The sequence below is a fragment of the Eptatretus burgeri genome, chromosome 7 (genome assembly GCF_056783735.1).
Source record: "Eptatretus burgeri isolate ZD-2024b chromosome 7, Ebu_testis_v1, whole genome shotgun sequence".
Classification (NCBI taxonomy): domain Eukaryota; kingdom Metazoa; phylum Chordata; class Myxini; order Myxiniformes; family Myxinidae; genus Eptatretus; species Eptatretus burgeri.
This window is the reverse complement of record NC_140967.1, coordinates 3,658,990-3,679,317: the sequence shown is the minus strand read 5'-3', so window position 1 is coordinate 3,679,317 and position 20,328 is coordinate 3,658,990. Positions and strand designations below refer to the sequence as shown.

The following is a 20,328-nucleotide window of genomic DNA, read 5'->3' as shown; positions in this document are numbered from 1 at the left end:
AACAACAACAACACTCTGCTCGTGGCATTCTTCGCACGCTCGCCGCATGCGGGCGTGGGCAGAATTCCATATCTCAGGCGGTGTGGATTTTACACCGAATATGGTCACGAAGCGTTTCGTTCTGGCTTGGCACCAAATAAGGGTATGCGTCATTTTCCGCCCAATGGGTGACGAGCGGACCAAAAGCCGGGCGGTCCTTTGCAAGAAGGCGGAGCCGCGGCACGCCATGCACCCAATGAGAGCATGCCACGGGGAATGGACCGCGCCCCGAAGGACGGAAGAAAGGATGAATGATTGCATCCCATCTGCTCGAGGCGAATCTGTCTGGCTGACTGTATCTCACGCATCCGAGGTGTCTCTTCTGGCACATTACAACAAGCGGTCGACCATCTCATCACGGGAGATCACCTCGTCTCGCCTCCTTTTGGTTCGGCTGCCCTGGTCCGTTCTTTGGCGACTGGTGCTTCCGGGAAGGTGCGGACGTCGAGCCGCGCGAACGCGGCCAGGTAACCAGGACGTTCTCTTCCCTCAGCTTGTCTCCCCTCCTAACTGAAGAGGCAATAAAGACCTCTAGGTCCATCTCTTTCTGGGTATTTGTGTGTGTGTGTCTGTGGGCCCTGTCTGACAAGTAGAATTGTTAAGGGCTTTTTGTTGTACATTATTTGCATTGCTTCGTTGGATAACTCTGCCCTTACGTGCTCCCCTCCTCCCCCGTTTATTGTTAATAAATCCCCCTCTTGTTGAATGTACCAGCTCGTTTTGTGATTTCTATCATTGGTTTTCCGCGCTGCGAACAGGAATTAGGAGGCCTCATTGTTGCCGTAATCGTGCAATTGGCCGGCAGGGTTCTGGTACTCTCTGCTCGGGGTACGACTAGGATCTAGCTCGGTAATGGCCCGGATCGTGCAGATCCTGCCAAGGGAGAAGTTCCCCAGTAGTTTGGACGACATGGGTATTTGTGTGTATTGAAATTGGCAATTGACCCGACCCCACGTGGTCGACCTATTGGCGGTCTTCGGTCCTATAAGGGACCAGTGACCTTTCGGATTTATCTGAAAGGTACGACCTAAATTACAGTGTGTTCGGTGGAACCGACTCTTCTGCTCCCCCTAGCAGTCGTGCTCGCCACCGACACCCAGCCCCACAACAGTAATAGATGCATTAGGTAAGCAGGCAGCACAGTGCCAGGCAGCTATTGGTAAAGCAAATAGGGTTTTAGGTTGTATTCGGAGGGGGATTATTTATAAATCAAAAGAGTTGGTGTTAACATTGTTCAGGAATTTAGTGAGGGCCACATCTCGAATATTGTGTGCAGTTTTGGTCACCACAGCTCAGGAAGGACACAGATGCCATGGAGAGGGTTCAATGTAGGGCACAAGATTGATTCCGGGCCTTGCGAGACTCAGCTATAAGGAGCGGCTGAAGGAGACAGGGCTTTATACACCAGAAAGGAGGCTGTTACAAGGAGATATGATGGAGATGTTTAAGATAATGAAAGGTATACATCGATAAAATAAGTGCAGATGAATTATTTAGCAGAGTAGACAGTGATACGACCAGGGGCCATAGCCTGAGAGTAAAGAGGAGGAGAGTCAAGATGGAAGTAAGGTAGGGAACATTTACTCAGAGTAGTTAATTCATGGAATGGTCTTCCTGGAAAGGTAGTGGCAACAGAAACAGTAGAGAAGTTTAAATTAAAATTAGATAGGGACCTGGAAGTCATGGAGATAGAGGTGTAGAGGGATGTTGGCAGGATGTTTCGGTAGTTTGAGCATTGATGGGTGATTTTTTTTTTTTTGCATGTTTATGGAGTGCTGTTGGTGGGGGTCTTGTCAAGTGGGGTTGTGTGGTTGATGATGTATGTTTTTAACCAAGCCCATGCCCCCTCCCCTGAGGGGAAGAAGAAAAATAAAAATAAAAACGACAAAAAAATTATATGTAAATATAAATAAATAAAAAAAATTATGCATTTTCTTCCTTGAGTCTTGTGTAGATAAATTAGGATGGTGTTTGTGTGCAGGCATGGTGGACTGAATGGCCTCCACCTGTGTTCGATTTCCTTTTATTTCCTTGTGTTGTATAATGACCAGTCACTGATCAAGCCAAGTCTTTCGCTCGACATGTTGAATTGGATGATCAAGCTGGGTCACCATCAGGTCTAAGCTGGCAACAAGATTAGACGTTGATGTTAGCAAAGGGTTGAGAATGAGGAACCTTGACAAGATGTGTGATCGATAATTACAGAGAAACTTTTTGAATTTGTGATTGATGGATGCACCGTCATTTAAATGGGCCTTTTTGCTCCTCCTTTTTGTATCGGCATTGCCTTGCCTGCAATGTCAGATTCAATCCTCGACAAAAGGTATTGCAAGGGTGAGTTGGACAGTTTATTAGACGTGTCTACTTTTCAATCTTCAAAACCAAGAAGCACAATTTCTTTGTATTACACATTTCATTTTGAATGCAGTCTATGGTGTGCATTTGAAATTTGTTTGGGAAACACTTGTGGTTTGTGACATGTCGCTCCGTTTCGTTGGTGAAATGTCATGTCTTGATCGCCCATTGATAATCGCTTGGGATTCACATGGATCAATCGTTGCCGAAATGGAGAAGTTTATCGAATCGGACAAAACAATATTTTGAAAATAAATAACTCGATATTGATACAACACAGGTCTGATTGACCAAAGAAATGATTCTTGCTTTATCGGACTTCTTTATATGTGTTGGAATGGAATTTCTAAAAAAGACACTTCTTTATGACAAATGTTTGGTTGTTGTTGGAAGGTTTTTCCTTTTTCTTTAAAAAAAAATTTTTTGACTCCAACAGTGTATCCATTTTGTGTCACAAAGTAATGGCAATGCAAGCTGAGTCCAGGAATTGAACTTCAGACCTAATGATCCTGGACAAATTCATCGATCCAGTGTCATGTATATCAAGGATACAGAAAGCATGAGGCCTATAGTCAGTGTTGGTCCCAAAAATACTTTTACCAGATATAACAAAATATTTTGGACAAAGGCCGGATAGTGGTCAGCTTGTTGATATATTTTATACTCCCGAAACAATTCGTGTGCAGTTCCTGTGCACCTTAAAGGAAATGGCCACACCATCGAATGCATGTTTTGCAAAAAATCATGTTAGATTAATTTTCCAGAGGAGAGTTCACTACCAAAGATGCAAAATAGATTGATCATGTGACGTGTGCCACTTCAAGTACGGTACCAGTCCAGTGATAACGCAACCTCTTGATTTATAATTTATCCCTCGACGAATACAACCTAAAACCCTGTTTGCTTTACATTACCTACAGTATAGGTACGGGAGGTAAGCAGAGAACACTGTGCTGTCTGGTATCCCCCCCTTCCCCTCCCCGTATGTATTACCACCTCCAGATCCTTCTCCTGTGTGACACGCTGCAAGACCACCCCTTGTATTATATTGTTACATGGAAATGGGGAGGGGATCCATAGCTACACTGTGGTAAATGTAACATGGTCAGTGTGCTTCGAGTAAGTGAGATTGCCATGTAACGGGGACCTGTCAGTGTAAGTTGTATTTTTTACGCGTGATGCTGAGGAGGCAGCATTTGTAATTCATAGACAGGATAGTCATGGTAATATTGTATGCGTAAACACCTCGTGTTTGCGGGCGGGGCCAGGTGAGGACTTCCCAGCACAAAAAGCGTCACACATTCCAAAAAGGCTGATCACGATCTGTCTGGCCAGTGTGTGGAAGCTATGGTGACCTAGTGTGCTTTGGGGCACAGAAGAGGAGATCGACATATTTTTAATGGGGCCACCCTATGGGCAGAACAGCCCAGGGGACCATCCAGGATGAAGAGGGGTCGAGAGAAGGGACACCCCAAAGGTCCCGGCCTGCAGAAGGAGGGTGAGGAAGAGGCACCAACGTGAAAGGGTCATCAGGGCTGGTTCAGGGTGCATTTCCCAAGGTGCTCATCGTCACTGGCACTCCTCATTGCTGGCGCTCCTCAAGCCTGGCTTGTTGTGTCTTTGGCTTACTTCATCACTGGCTTACTTTGCCGTTGCTCATGGAGAACATCTCTGGAATGTGGACACTGTTCCTGAGCTACACCATCATCCTGTACTCCACACATCGCCTGAGGAAAGTCCTCGTCATCAAGCTTTTGTCATCTGCAAATTTGGAAAGCCAAATCTTCATCTCACAATCAAAATCGTTCATGTAAATCATAAATAACACGAGCGAGAATTGCTTTGCAATACATGTCCTCAAACAGTCCCAATTAACGTCCGGGAGATAAAAAATGTATTTGAGTTTAACTCACACCCAAGCAGATACTGGAACAAAAAATGAAGAAGAAGAGGAAGAAACCCGATAACCCAATGTGCTTGGGTTGATTCGGCAAAGTAAAAGGAAAAGCAATTTTCTTTTGGAGATGAGAAACCAATAAAGATAATGAGGATAACAAACTGGGGATAAGAATTAGTTTGCTTTAACACACGCTCGAGCCAATACCGGAACCAAAATGAAGAAACCGTGTTTCATTCTTTCTCAGCTTTACCTATTTCATATAAAAAATAACCCAATGTACATCGATGAAGCAAAAACGTGTACGGATTATGTGCATGTATGATACATTGTGGTTATATACCTGGGATCATTCCAACTGCACTGGGCCATGGACCCAGGCCTAACATCCAGGCCTAAGGCCTGAGGCTTGCCGATCTGTGCTGCTTCATTCAATGGCGGCGCATGATTTCATTGGGGTGGAGTCAGGGTGGCTGAACACTAATCCATTTATAATATGTGATATTTTCTCAGTCCAAAAGTGGCATAACTCTGTGAAAAAATTGATGAAACTCCCTGAAACTCGAACTTGTTCTGTAACTTATCACAACAAAGCCATGTACCGAGTTTCAGTTGAACGTGTTTAAACGTATGGGGAAAAAGTGTGAAAAACCACAGTTGGGACGGATGGACAGATGGACAGACAGAAGGAAAGCAAACCTATAGTTCCCTCTGGTTAAACCGGTAGGGGACTAACAATGGTCTAATAACTGGTCACTGAGGTACGCCACGACTGACATCCTCCCAGCCAGATACATAGCCCCTCTTTAGTTCCTATCAGTAATCCAGTTTTCAATCCATTTCGCTACTGGACCAGCCATTCAGTAAACCCTCACCTGAGCTGAAAGGTATTCTATGTGGTACCTTAACAAATATCTTCTGAAAGTCCAGGTATACTATATCCACAGCATTTCCCCCATCCACTCAATCAGAAATGATTCATAAACTTAAATAAATTAAATAAAAAGGAGTTCATTGAACTCCAATAAAGTTGTAAAACGTAACCCTCCCTTTCATAAATCCATAGTGACTACCTTCAATTCGTTCACATTTATCCAAATGGTTCTCCATCTGATCCCAAATTAACTTGTCTGAAATCTTCCACACAATTAGAGTTAAACTCTCTGGATTCTTCTCTGGGTTCTTTATGTAAAAGGTGTTACGTTTTCTACTCTCGAATTCTCTAGTACATTCCCTGACTCGAATGAGCTGTTAAAGGTACGGCCGAAAATCATGCTTATCCACTCTGCGAACATCACGTTTATCTTCTCTGTTAACATCACATTCATCCACTCTGTTAAAATCACATTTATCCGCTCGGTTAATATCACGTTTATCCACCCCGTGAACATTACATTTATCTGCAATGTTAACATCATGCTTATCCACTCTGCTGGCATCATGTTTATCCACTCTGTTAACATCACGTTTATCCATTCTGTTAACATCACATTTATCTGCTCTGATAACATCATGTTTATCTGTTCTGTTATCATCACGTTTATCCACACTGTTAACATCACATTTATCCACTGTTACCATCACGTTTATCTGCTCTGTTAACATCACGTTTATCCGTTCTGATAACATCACATTTATCCACTCTGTTAACATCACATTTATCCACTCTATTAACATCACATTTATCCGTTCTGATAACATCACATTTATCCGTTCTGATAACATCACATTTATCCTCTCTGTTAACATCACATTTAGCCGCTCTGTTAACATCATGTTTATCCGCTCCGATAACATCACATTTATCCGCTCTGTTAACATCACGTTTATCCACTCTGTTAACATATTGTTTATCTGCTCTGTTAACATCACGTTTATCCACTCTGTTAACCTCGCACTAATCTGCTCTGTTAACATCGCATTGATCCTCTCTGTTGACATCACATTTATCCGCTCTGTTAACCTCACACTAATCCGCTCTGTTAACATCACATTTATCCTCTCTGTTGACATGTTTATCCACTCTGTTAACATCACGTTTATCCACTCTGTTAACATCACGTTTATCCGCTCTGTGAAAATCACACTAATCCGCTCTGTTAACCTCACACTAATCCGCTCTGTTAACATCACACTTATCCCTTCTTAACTTCACACTAATCCGCTCTGTTAACATTGCATTTATCATCTCTGTTGACATCATGTTTACCCACTCTGTTCCCGTCACGTTTATCCACTCTGCGAACATCACATTTATCTGCTCTGTTAACATCACTCTTATCCGCTCTGTTACCATCACATTTATCTGCTGTTAACATCACATTTATCCACTCTGATTTTCTGAATATCATGTTTATCTGCTCTGTTAACATCATGTTTATCTACTCAATTAACATCATGTTTATCCGCTCTGTTAACATCACACTTATCTGCTTTGTTAACATGAAGTTTTTCTGCTGTGATAACATCACATTTATCCATTCTGATAACATTACATTTATCTGCTCTGTTAACATCACGTTTATCCGTTCTGATAACATCACATTTATCCGTTCTGATAACATCACATTTATCCTCTCTGTTAACATCACATTTATCCGCTCTGTTAACATCATGTTTATCCGCTCCAATAACATCACATTCATCTGCTCTGTTAACATCACGTTTATCCACTCTGTTAACATATTGTTTATCTGCTCTGTTAACATCACGTTTATCCACTCTGTTAACCTCGCACTAATCTGCTCTGTTAACATCGCATTGATCCTCTCTGTTGACATCACATTTATCCGGTCTGTTAACCTCACACTAATCCGCTCTGTTAACATCACATTTATCCTCTCTGTTGACATGTTTATCCACTCTGTTAACATCACGTTTATCCGCTCTGTGAACATCACACTAATCCGCTCTGTTAACCTCACACTCATCCGCTCTGTTGACACGTTTATCCACTCTGTTAACATCACGTTTATCCACTGTTAACATCACGTTTATCCGCTCGGTGAACATCACACTAATCCGCTCTGTTAACCTCACACTAATCTGCTCTGTTAACGTCACACTTATCCTTTCTTAACTTCACACTAATCCGCTCTGTTAACATTGCATTTATCCTCTCTGTTGACATCACGTTTATCCACTCTGACATCATGTTTACCCACTCTGTTCACATCACGTTTATCCACTCTGCTAACATCACATTTATCCGCTCTGTTAACATCACTCTTATCCGCTTTGTTACCATCACATTTATCTGCTGTTAACATCACATTTATCCACTCTGATTTTCTGAATATCATGTTTATCTGCTCTGTTAACATCATGTTTATCCACTCGATAAACATCATGTTTATCCGCTCTGTTAACATCACACTTATCTGCTTTGTTAACATGAAGTTTTTTGCTGTGTTAACATCACGTTTATCCATTCTGATAACATCACGTTTATCCATTCTGATAACATCACATTTATCCATTCTGATAACATCACATTTATCTGCTCTGTTAACATCATGTTTATCCGTTCTGATAACATCACATTTATCCACTCTGATAACATCACATTTATCCACTCTGTTAACATCACATTTATCCATTCTGCTAACATCACATTTAGCCGCTCTGTTAACATCAAGTTTATCCGTTCTGATAACATCTCATTTATCCACTCTGTTAACATCACATTTATCCGCTCTGTTAACATCACATTTATCCACTCTGTTAACATCACATTTATCCACTCTGTTAACCTCACACTAATCTGCTCTGTTAACATCACATTGATCCTCTCTGTTGACATCATGTTTATCCACTCTGTTAACATCACGTTTATCCGCTCTGTGAACATCACACTTATCTGCTCTGTTAACATGAAGTTTTTTCTGCTGTGTTAACATCACGTTTATCCATTCTGATAACATCACATTTATCCACTCTGTTAACATCACATTTATGCACTCTGTTAACATCACATTTATGCACTCTGTTAACATCATCTTTATCTATTCTGTTAACATCACACTTATCTGCTCTGTTAACCTCACACTAATCCGCTCTGATAACATTGCCTTTATCCTCTCTGTTGACATCATGTTTATCCACTCTGTTAACATCATGTTTATCCACGCTGTTGACATCATGTTGACCCGCTCTGTTCACATCACGTTTATCCACTCTGCGAACATCACATTTATCTGCTGTTAACATCACATTTATCCACTCTGATAATATCATGTTTATCTGCTCTGTTAACATCACATTTATCCACTGTGATAATATCATGTTTATCTGCTCTATTAACATCACGTTTATCCATTCTGATAACATCACATTTATCCATTCTGATAACATCACATTTATCCATTCTGATAACATCACATTTATCCACTCTGTTAACATCACATTTATGCGCTCGGTTAACATCATGCTTATCCAGTCTGTGAACATCATCTTTATCTATTCTGTTAACATCACATTTATTCGCTCTGTTGACATAATGTTATCCATTCTGTTAACATCACGTTTATCTGCTCTCTTGACATCACGTTTATCTGCTCTGTTAACATCACGTTTATCTGCTCTGTTAACATCACGTTTATCTGCTCTGTTAACATCACATTTATCCACTCTGTTAACATCACATTTATCCACTCTGTTAACATCACATTTATCTGCTCTGTTAACATCACGTTTATCCACTCTGTTAACATCACATTTATCCGCTCTGTTAACATCACATTTATCCACTCTGCTAACATGACGTTTATCTAATCTGTTAACCTCACACTAATCTGCTCTGTTAACATCGCATTGATCCTCTCTGTTGACATCATGTTTATCCACTCTATTAACATCACGATTATCCGCTCTGTTAACCTCGCACTAATCCGCTCTGTTAACATCGCATTTCTACTCTCTGTTGACATGTTTATCCACTCTGTTAACATGACGTTTATCTGCTCTGTTAACCTCACACTAATCTGCTCTGTTGACATCATGTTTATCCACTCTGTGAACATCACGTTTATCCGCTCTCTTAACCTCACACTAATCTGCTCTGTTAACCTCACACTTATCCGCTCTGTTAACCTCATACTTATCCGCTCTGTTAACCTCACACTAATCCGCTCTGTTAACATCGCATTTCTACTCTCTGTTGACATGTTTATCCACTCTGTTAACATGACGTTTATCTGCTCTGTTAACATCGCATTGATCCTCTCTGTTGACATCATGTTTATCCACTCTGTGAACATCACGTTTATCCGCTCTCTTAACCTCACACTAATCTGCTCTGTTAACCTCACACTTATCCGCTCCCTTAACCTCACACTTATCTGCTCTGTTAACCTCACACTAATCTGCTCTGTTAACATCGCATTTATCCACTCTGTTGACATCACGTTTATCCACTCTGTTGACATCACGTTTATCCACTCTGTTGACATCACGTTTATCCACTCTGTTGACATCACGTTTATCCACTCTGTTGACATCACGTTTATCCACTCTGTTGACATCACGTTTATCCACTCTGTTGACATCACGTTTATCCACTCTGTTGACATCACGTTTATCCGCTCTGTGAACATCACACTAATCCGCTCTGTTAACCTCACACTCATCCGCTCTGTTGACACGTTTATCCACTCTGTTAACATCACGTTTATCCACTGTTAACATCACGTTTATCCGCTCGGTGAACATCACACTAATCCGCTCTGTTAACCTCACACTAATCTGCTCTGTTAACGTCACACTTATCCTTTCTTAACTTCACACTAATCCGCTCTGTTAACATTGCATTTATCCTCTCTGTTGACATCACGTTTATCCACTCTGACATCATGTTTACCCACTCTGTTCACATCACGTTTATCCACTCTGCTAACATCACATTTATCCGCTCTGTTAACATCACTCTTATCCGCTTTGTTACCATCACATTTATCTGCTGTTAACATCACATTTATCCACTCTGATTTTCTGAATATCATGTTTATCTGCTCTGTTAACATCATGTTTATCCACTCGATAAACATCATGTTTATCCGCTCTGTTAACATCACACTTATCTGCTTTGTTAACATGAAGTTTTTTGCTGTGTTAACATCGCGTTTATCCATTCTGATAACATCACGTTTATCCATTCTGATAACATCACATTTATCCATTCTGATAACATCACATTTATCCGCTCTGTTAACATCATGTTTATCCGTTCTGATAACATCACATTTATCCACTCTGATAACATCACATTTATCCACTCTGTTAACATCACATTTATCCATTCTGCTAACATCACATTTAGCCGCTCTGTTAACATCAAGTTTATCCGTTCTGATAACATCTCATTTATCCACTCTGTTAACATCACATTTATCCGCTCTGTTAACATCACATTTATCCACTCTGTTAACATCACATTTATCCACTCTGTTAACATCACATTTATCCACTCTGTTAACCTCACACTAATCTGCTCTGTTAACATCGCATTGATCCTCTCTGTTGACATCATGTTTATCCACTCTGTTAACATCACGTTTATCCGCTCTGTGAACATCACACTTATCTGCTCTGTTAACATGAAGTTTTTCTGCTGTGTTAACATCACGTTTATCCATTCTGATAACATCACATTTATCCACTCTGTTAACATCACATTTATGCACTCTGTTAACATCACATTTATGCACTCTGTTAACATCATCTTTATCTATTCTGTTAACATCACGCTTATCTGCTCTGTTAACCTCACACTAATCCGCTCTGATGACATTGCCTTTATCCTCTCTGTTGACATCATGTTTATCCACTCTGTTAACATCATGTTTATCCACGCTGTTGACATCTTGTTGACCCGCTCTGTTCACATCACGTTTATCCACTCTGCGAACATCACATTTATCCGCTCTGTTACCATCACATTTATCTGCTGTTAACATCACATTTATCCACTCTGATAATATCATGTTTATCTGCTCTGTTAACATCACATTTATCCACTGTGATAATATCATGTTTATCTGCTCTATTAACATCACGTTTATCCATTCTGATAACATCACATTTATCCATTCTGATAACATCACATTTATCCATTCTGATAACATCACATTTATCCACTCTTTTAACATCACATTTATGCGCTCGGTTAAAATCATGCTTATCCAGTCGGTGAACATCATCTTTATCTATTCTGTTAACATCACATTTATTCGCTCTGTTGACATAATGTTATCCATTCTGTAAACATCACGTTTATCCGCTCTCTTGACATCACGTTTATCTGCTCTGTTAACATCACGTTTATCTGCTCTGTTAACATCACATTTATCCACTCTGTTAACATCACGTGTGTCTGCTCTGTTAACATCACATTTATCCGCTCTGTTGACATTACGTTTATCCACTCTGTTAACATCACATTTATCTGCTCTGTTAACATCACGTTTATCCACTCTGTTAACATCACATTTATCCGCTCTGTTAACATCGCATTTATCCACTCTGCTAACATGACGTTTATCTACTCTGTTAACCTCACACTAATCTGCTCTGTTAACATCGCATTGATCCTCTCTGTTGACATCATGTTTATCCACTCTGTTAACATCACGATTATCCGCTCTGTTAACCTCACACTAATCCGCTCTGTTAACATCGCATTTCTACTCTCTGTTGACATGTTTATCCACTCTGTTAACATGATGTTTATCTGCTCTGTTAACCTCACACTAATCTGCTCTGTTAACATCACATTGATCCTCTCTGTTGACATCATGTTTATCCACTCTGTGAACATCACGTTTATCCGCTCTCTTAACCTCACACTAATCTGCTCTGTTAACCTCACACTTATCCGCTCTGTTAACCTCACACTTATCCGCTCTGTTAACCTCACACTAATCCGCTCTGTTAACATCGCATTTCTACTCTCTGTTGACATGTTTATCCACTCTGTTAACATGACGTTTATCTGCTCTGTTAACATCGCATTGATCCTCTCTGTTGACATCATGTTTATCCTCTCTGTTGACATCATGTTTATCCACTCTGTGAACATCACGTTTATCCGCTCTCTTAACCTCACACTAATCTGCTCTGTTAACCTCACACTTATCCGCTCCCTTAACCTCACACTTATCTGCTCTGTTAACCTCACACTAATCTGCTCTGTTAACATCGCATTTATCCACTCTGTTGACATCACGTTTATCCACTCTGTTGACATCACGTTTATCCACTCTGTTGACATCACGTTTATCCACTCTGTTGACATCACGTTTATCCACTCTGTTGACATCACGTTTATCCACTCTGTTGACATCACGTTTATCCACTCTGTTGACATCACGTTTATCCACTCTGTTGACATCACGTTTATCCACTCTGTTGACATCACGTTTATCCACTCTGTTGACATCACGTTTATCCACTCTGTTGACATCACGTTTATCCACTCTGTTGACATCACGTTTATCCACTCTGTTGACATCACGTTTATCCACTCTGTTGACATCACGTTTATCCACTCTGTTGACATCACGTTTATCCACTCTGTTGACATCACGTTTATCCACTCTGTTGACATCACGTTTATCCACTCTGTTGACATCACGTTTATCCACTCTGTTGACATCACGTTTATCCACTCTGTTGACATCACGTTTATCCACTCTGTTAACATCGCGTTTATCCACTCTGTAAACATCGCATTTATCCTCTCTGTTGACATCGCGTTTATCCACTCTGTTAACCTCACACTAATCCGCTCTGTTAACATTGTATTTATTCTCTCTGTTGACATTGCGTTTATCCACTCTGTTGACATCGCATTTATCCTCTCTGTTGACATCACGTTTATCCACTCTGTTGACATCACGTTTATCCACTCTGTTGACATCACATTTATCCACTCTGTTAACATCACGTTTATCCACTCTGTAAACATCGCATTTATCCTCTCTGTTGACATCGCGTTTATCCACTCTGTTAACCTCACACTAATCCACTCTGTTAACATTGCATTTATTCTCTCTGTTGACATCATGTTTATCCACTCTGATAACATCACATTTATCCACTCTGCCATCTCTTTCATTACTCTTGGAGGTATGTTATCTGTCTCTTGAGCTTTATCTTCTCTTAGCTTTCTTCGCTGCTTCTCTATTTCATCTGCTCTCACCTGGATCACAAAAAGCCCCTCCTCACCTTCTTGATATATACACTCAGCTATTGGCATTTCACCTGACTTTTGTTGCATAAATTTTTAAAGAAATATTACGGTTTAATAAGCCTGCCATCTCATTTTTATCACTCTTCATAACTAAAGGCATCGCTAAGGATACCCATACAGAGCTTGAGCCATTCCTATCTCCATCAGCTGCCCATCATAGCTCAGCCCTTCCCTTTTGCTAAATGTGAACTAATTCAAGGCATCACCAACATCAGGTTCAGGTCAGGTCAGGTCAGGCTTTAGTCAGGTCAGGTTCGATCTGTGACCTGCTACAGGTACCATGTAAACCTGTACTAACCTGTTCCATGGTCGGGTTGTCGGCGACTAAACCGTCTCCCCCACCAGGTTTTCTGGTGAGGAGGGTGTTTGGATATGGACACCCAGCAGGAGTAAAAACAAAACCTGTCAAAGGGCGGAGGAGCTCCTTGTGAGCCAACGGCCATCCATATCTAGTGCCCAACTGTGTCTGCGGACGTCCTCCTGCAGTTGGGTTACTTCTTATTAGGAGGTTGGTGGCAGGATTTGCACTCCGGCCACCGTAAAACCCTTCATTCCGCAAAACGCAAAAACGCAAAACAATCTGAAAACCCAGGAGGGAGTACCTCCTGTGCAGCTTACCTTCGCAGGGCAGCTCACCGGATGACGGGATTGGGGCAAAGCCTTCGGGACCCCCAATCTTTGATGATAGGAGGGAAACCACGGGGTAACATCCCTGGGTCAGATTGCGGGAGAGTGTGTCGGAGTGGTGCTGAGGTGTCGTCCACCAGACGGCGGTCCCTTGGGTTAACCTGAGGCGGTCCCTTCGGGTGGGTGCCTGGAATGTCCCATCCCTAAGAGAGGATGATCACCTGTCTCTGTTATCATCTGAGCTCAAGCGTTTGGACATCGGTATTGCAGCTCTCTCTGAGGTTCGGAGACCGGATTGCGGCGAGATAATGGTGGGTGGTTACACCTACTATTGGTCTGGTCGCTCTGATGGTTACCATACCCAAGGAGTTGCTGTAGCTGTGTCCAATAAGCTGACCCCAATGATAATTGAGGTAACACCGGTCAACGAGCGTATTATGAGATTAAGGATTCGTCACTCCTTAGGTGTCATTTCCCTGGTCTCTGTTTATGCTCCGACTGAGGCGAGTGATCTCACCGTGAAGGATGCATTCTACGCCACACTCGAGTCTGTGGTTGATCAGTGCCCCAGACGAGATACACTACTAGTCTTGGGGGATTTCAATGCATCGACTGGAACTGATAGGGATGGTTATGAGGTATGTATTGGTCCCCATGGGTCAGGAACTATGAACCAGAATAGCACTAAGTTCCTTGACTTTGCAAGAAGTCATGGACTTAGGGTGGTTGGTTCATGGTTTCAGCACCCACAAGCTCATCGCTGGACTTTGTATTCCAACGCTGGCGGTGTGGCAAAGGAGATTGACCATGTCCTCATTGACGGTCGTTGGAGGATGATCCAGAACTGCAGGGTCTACCGGAGTGCTCAGTTCCTCAATACTGACCACAGGCTTGTTGTAGCAACTCTAAAGCTGCACCTTAAATCCTGGAGAATGGTACCATCCCAGCCTAGGCTGGATGTTGCCAAGCTCAGGGATGAGAGAGTAGCTGAGGAGTTTGCGAACAGGCTGAGTGGACACTTGGGGGGTCTGGGTGCTTTGGGGGTCCTGAAGAGTTGTGGAGCGCCTTCAAGACCACCGTCCTTGATGTTGCCGGTGGATGCCTTGGAGCTCACCGCAGGGCAAAGAAGAATTTTGTCTCTCAAGGGACACTGGATACCATTGACCAGAGTCGCAGGGCCAGGCTGAATGGCAGAGCTGAGCTGTTCAGGGAGCTGAGGTGTAAAACTGTACGTGCACTGAGGGTGGACAAGGAGGCCTATGTGCGAGGAATCTGTGAGGGGGTAGAGCATCACCTGTGGACAGGTGATTCTCGTCCCGCTTACAGGGGAATTCGCGCATTACGTTCATCCAAGCCCATCCCTCGGAGCACTGCAGTTCGAGCAGAGAGTGGTAGGCTCTTGACAGAAGAGTCCGAAGTGAAGGCCCGCTGGTCCGGTTACTTTGAGCGGTTGTACCAGGCTGATCCCCCAGCTGTCGAGTTGGACGTCAAGGGTGTTACAATCCCTGTTGCTGACCCTCGAATCAACTGTGGTCCACCATCGCTTGTGGAAACACGGGCTGCGGTGAACCAGTTGAAACGGGGCAAAGCTCCAGGGATCTGTGGCATCCATGCTGAACTTCTCAAGGCTGGTGGAAATGCTGCACTCGTGTCGTTGCATGCAGTTTTGTGCTCTGCCTGGAACACAGGCATCATCCCAACTGACTGGAAGAGGGGCCTTGTTGTCCCTCTCTGGAAAGGGAAGGGTGATCGCCAAGACTGCAACAACTACCGAGGGGTGACGCTGCTCTCATTGCCGGGCAAGGTCTTTGCTCGGATAATTCTTGATAGGGTTCGCCACCATCTGCTTGAGCACCAGCGTCCAGAGCAGTTAGGCTTTACACCAAAGAGGTCAACGATTGACCGTATCCTTGCACTTCGTGTCCTCACCGAACGCAGACGAGAGTTTCGGCAGGGGCTGCTTGCAGCCTATGTTGATCTCTGTAAAGCGTTCGATTCAGTGAATCGGGATGTCCTCTGGAGGATTCTTGGTCTTCGTGGGGTGCCACCAAAACTGATCGATCTGATGTCTGAACTCTACTCTGGTACTGCGAGTGCTGTGAAGTGTGGTGGTACCATCTCTGACTTATTTCCAGTTGTTACTGGAGTTCGTCAGGGATGTGTACTTGCCCCCACACTTTTCCGCACTTGTATGGACTGGATTTTAGGGAGGATGTCGGAGAGATCAAGTTGCGGTGCATCGTTTGGCAATGTCAAGATCTCGGACCTTGATTTTGCAGATGATGCAGTCATCTTTGCGGAGACTTTAGACATCCTCTTGGGGGCCCTCGAGGTGCTGAATGAGGAGTCGGAGCCGTTGGGATTACGAGTTTCTTGGGTCAAAACGAAGATCCAGGCTTTCGGTGACATCTTGGATGCTGCTGTCCTGTCTGTGTCTGTTTGTGGTGAGGATGTTGAGGTCGTGGAGAGATTCACTTACCTTGGCAGTGATATTCATGTCTCTGCTGGCTGCGAGTCAGAGGTAAATAGACGTCTGGGTCGGGCCTGGGGAGTCATGGATTCACTGGATCATGGGGTGTGGCACTGCCGGTACCTGTGCGGGAGGACGAAAGTCCGAGTCTTCAGGTCCTTGGTACTTCCAGTCTTGCTCTATGGGTGTGAGACTTGGACTCTGACCAAGGATCTGAGACGGAGACTTAATTCCTTTGGTACCAGGTCTCTTCGGAGAATCCTTGGCTATCGCTGGTCGGATTTTGTGTCCAACGAGCGGTTGCTGAGAGAGACTCGGATGAGATTTGTCACCTGCATAGTCCGTGAGCGTCAGTTGCGGCTGTATGGACATGTGGCTCGTTTTCCTGACGCTGATCCTGCTCACCAGATTCTCTCAGCGAGGGAGTCTCATGAGTGGAGGAGGCCAGTGGGCCGACCACGTGCCTCATGGTTGCAGCAGGTTGACCATCTCAAGGAGATGGGGATGGGCCTGGCATCTGCCTGGGGGATGGCCAGACGGAGGCCCCTGGAGTACCGGCGGAAAGTGGACACAGCGACGCGCTGTTCTGGCACATGCTCCCATACCTGACACTGACCTGACCAACATCTCTCTGGCTATTGACAGAGAGCTGCCTCCGCACTGGTCTGGCAGTTTAACCAAGCTGACTAGCAGGGTATGCAAGTCACCCTCTTATGTCAAGATTGTTCTCTCATTTACACCTCTCCTGATATTAATACTGCTTGGGAATCCTTCCTCTCAAGCTTGCTGTACCTTATTTACAAATTTATAGCTCTCGTCTCCAGTTACCGTACCCATCCTCTCGTTCCTGGTGCATAGAATCCTTTGGTGAGGTAGTTACCTTTCAAAGAACTTGCCTTCGCTTCCTGGAAAGCAAATCTGACCAAAGGCAACCTCAGATCACTCCATAAAGCCCAAAACAAGTGTGTCCACTCTCAGGAAACAACATCTGGCCAACATCAATGCTGAACTCTCAAACCTGTCTCCTCCTTTTATGACCTGGTGGGACCTTATCAGGTCTATCTCTGGTGTATACTTTCCCTCCATCCCTTCAAATCACACCACAGCTGACTGCTTGTGAGAAGGTTCAACTCTGTGTTTGCTTCCAAATATTGTGTACCCATCCACTCACTCCATACACCAACCCTTCCCTCTCATACCCAACTGCTCCAGGATACTGTCTTTCTCACTTGAGAAGGTGGAGAGGTTTCTGGCAAACCTGGACACGACTCTGCAACAAGCCCAGACGGCATCAGTGCATGTGTCCGAAAAACCTGCTCTGCAGTTCTTGCTCATCCTCGTTCCACTATGTTCACTCGATCTATCTCTCTGGGTCAGTTTCCGTTTATCTGAGGTTAGCCAACATCACAGCAGTGCACAAAAATGGTGGAAAAATGGACGCTCTTAACTCTAGGCCTATTAACTTGCTTCCTGCATGATCTTGCTTATAATGTGCAAGTTCCTGCAAATTATAAGCAAGATCATGGAATCGATTGCAGTTGCCACCAAATCCTTCCTATTCTCAAATGGACTGAGCTCACATCATCAGTTAGGCCTGGTGTTGGCTTATTGGTTTGGGTGGCTGGCTTGGAATCTTAGGGTCCTGAATTTGAGCCCTGTTGGCTGTTGAATTAACACCAGGTGGGGTTGACTCAGCCTGTCATCCTTCCGAGGTCGGCAAAATGAGTACCAGTGTACTGGTAGAGGGGCACAGCATCAGCGGCATAATCGCGCCCCAACAAAATGATAGCTACCTTGCAGCCAAGCTGCCATACGCAAGAAGAAGAAGAATAAATTATCAGTTCTGTTTCAGACCCAGTCATTCTACCTGAGACATGCTGCTTCTACTCTTCCAAAAATGGATAGAAGCCCTCAATCTCAAACCTGAGAAGGCCGTCTTTCTGGACATTTCTCCAGCATTTTAAAAAGTCTGGTACCCCACCATGATCTCCAAAGTCTCTGCTTATGGCATCCAAGGCCACCTCCTATAATGGATCACTGACTTCCTACACCCCATATTCAGCGTGTCGCTCTTCACGGGATCCTCTTGTATCCTCTCCCTGTCAAGGCTGGTGTGCAGTGATTGTGTCTTTGGCCCAGTCTTGTTCCTCGTCTTCATCAATGATCTCTCTGATTCTCTGGAAATTCTGGCTTAATTCTTTCATAATGATTCCACCCTCTACTGTATCATATCTCATCCTTCAAACAGGAAGGCAGCAGCCTCTTCCCTCTCTAGTATACCCTGATGAATCAGCAGCTGGTCCAGCACTTGAAATATGCCTTTCAACCCCAATAAATCCCACACACTCACCCTGTTTTTCCAAAAGGACTGTCTGACAAAACCTCACGTCTACTTCCAAAGCAAACCACTTGAATAGGTTAAGTCACTCAATCTTTTGGGCTTCACGAACAGCCAGGTCTTTCTTAGGCCAACTATATTTCCAAGATGGCCTCCAAATGTCCCTGTATTATTCCGCAAAGGGCTCACCCTTGTATTTATCTGTTCTTTATCCCTTATGTACTTGAATAATACCTTGTTATTATGTTTAATATTCTTGGCCATATCCTTCTCATATTCCCTTTTGGCTTGCTGAGTTATTTTCTTAACGAGTCTCTGTTTACTCCACTCCTGTCATTTTGTACCTGATAAATTCCTTCTGTGTATCCTTAATAGTACTTTTATCCCTGCTCAATCATCCTGGTCTCTTTCTGCCTCTGGCTTTACACCGTATCGGAATATACTTACTCTGGACACTGCACATTTGCTCCTTAAGGGTTTTCCATTTATCTGATACCGATTGCTCGCTTGATGCTTTGTTCCAATTAAGAAGACTCAACTCTCTTCTCATCTGCTCAAAGTTTGCTTTCTTAAAATCCAATAGCCTTAGTCTGCATTCCTGAGCTCTAACTCTTCGCAGAATCCTTGCACATACCGTGTTATGTTCACTAATTGTCCCTTAACGCTGTCCTCCATCCAATTTATCCAGACATTGCATGCCTCTACCAATGCCATTATAGTGTATGTAAAAGTGCACTTTCTGCTAATGTCCTTGTCCTGGGTATGATTTATGCACCAGCTCTTCCATGAGCCTTAGAAACCCAAAAATATAAATGTACGGTACTCCAACCTTCAATCAACAAGTGCAATTGGCAAACAGACATTGGAGTAGGTTTTGGTGTGGGTCTTAATTAATTTGCCACATTCTTATTATCTAAATTTAATAACCCCATCCTGTCAATGAAATAATGAACTGCTCATGATTAACTTTATAAACTTGCACAGTTTCAGTTTGGAAGTTTGAGTTATGATTACCAGGGCTTGGATTTGAAGAGCTGCAAAATATAAAGGCAATGGTACATCAGTCTGATCCCTTCTTTGCTGTCACTCAAGGATTAAATTTGCAAATATCGTCAGAAATTACTGATATGTGGATTGACATTCACTCAAAAATAGGGAAGTGCAGCCACATCTGCAATGAGAGTGAGGGTGTGATCGTCTCTCACACAAATGGCAAGCATGCGCTGCGTGGTTTTTTTTTACTGAGGCCATGTGAGGCCTCATAAATAACCTACAGGACCTTCTGAGCCTCAAGCTGGTTTGTCCATCCTGATGTGTTACTGTTGTTGAGGAAGTCATTGACAACTTGGGTGTGT

General features: G+C 43.3%; 1 protein-coding gene across 4 annotated transcripts in view; it reads left to right on the top strand.

Annotated features, from left to right (window-relative positions):
- LOC147022565 (leukocyte tyrosine kinase receptor-like) overlaps window positions 1-20,328 on the top strand; it is a 475,774-nt gene that overhangs the window by 126,683 nt on the left and 328,763 nt on the right. The gene's annotated exons all lie outside the window — the stretch shown is intronic.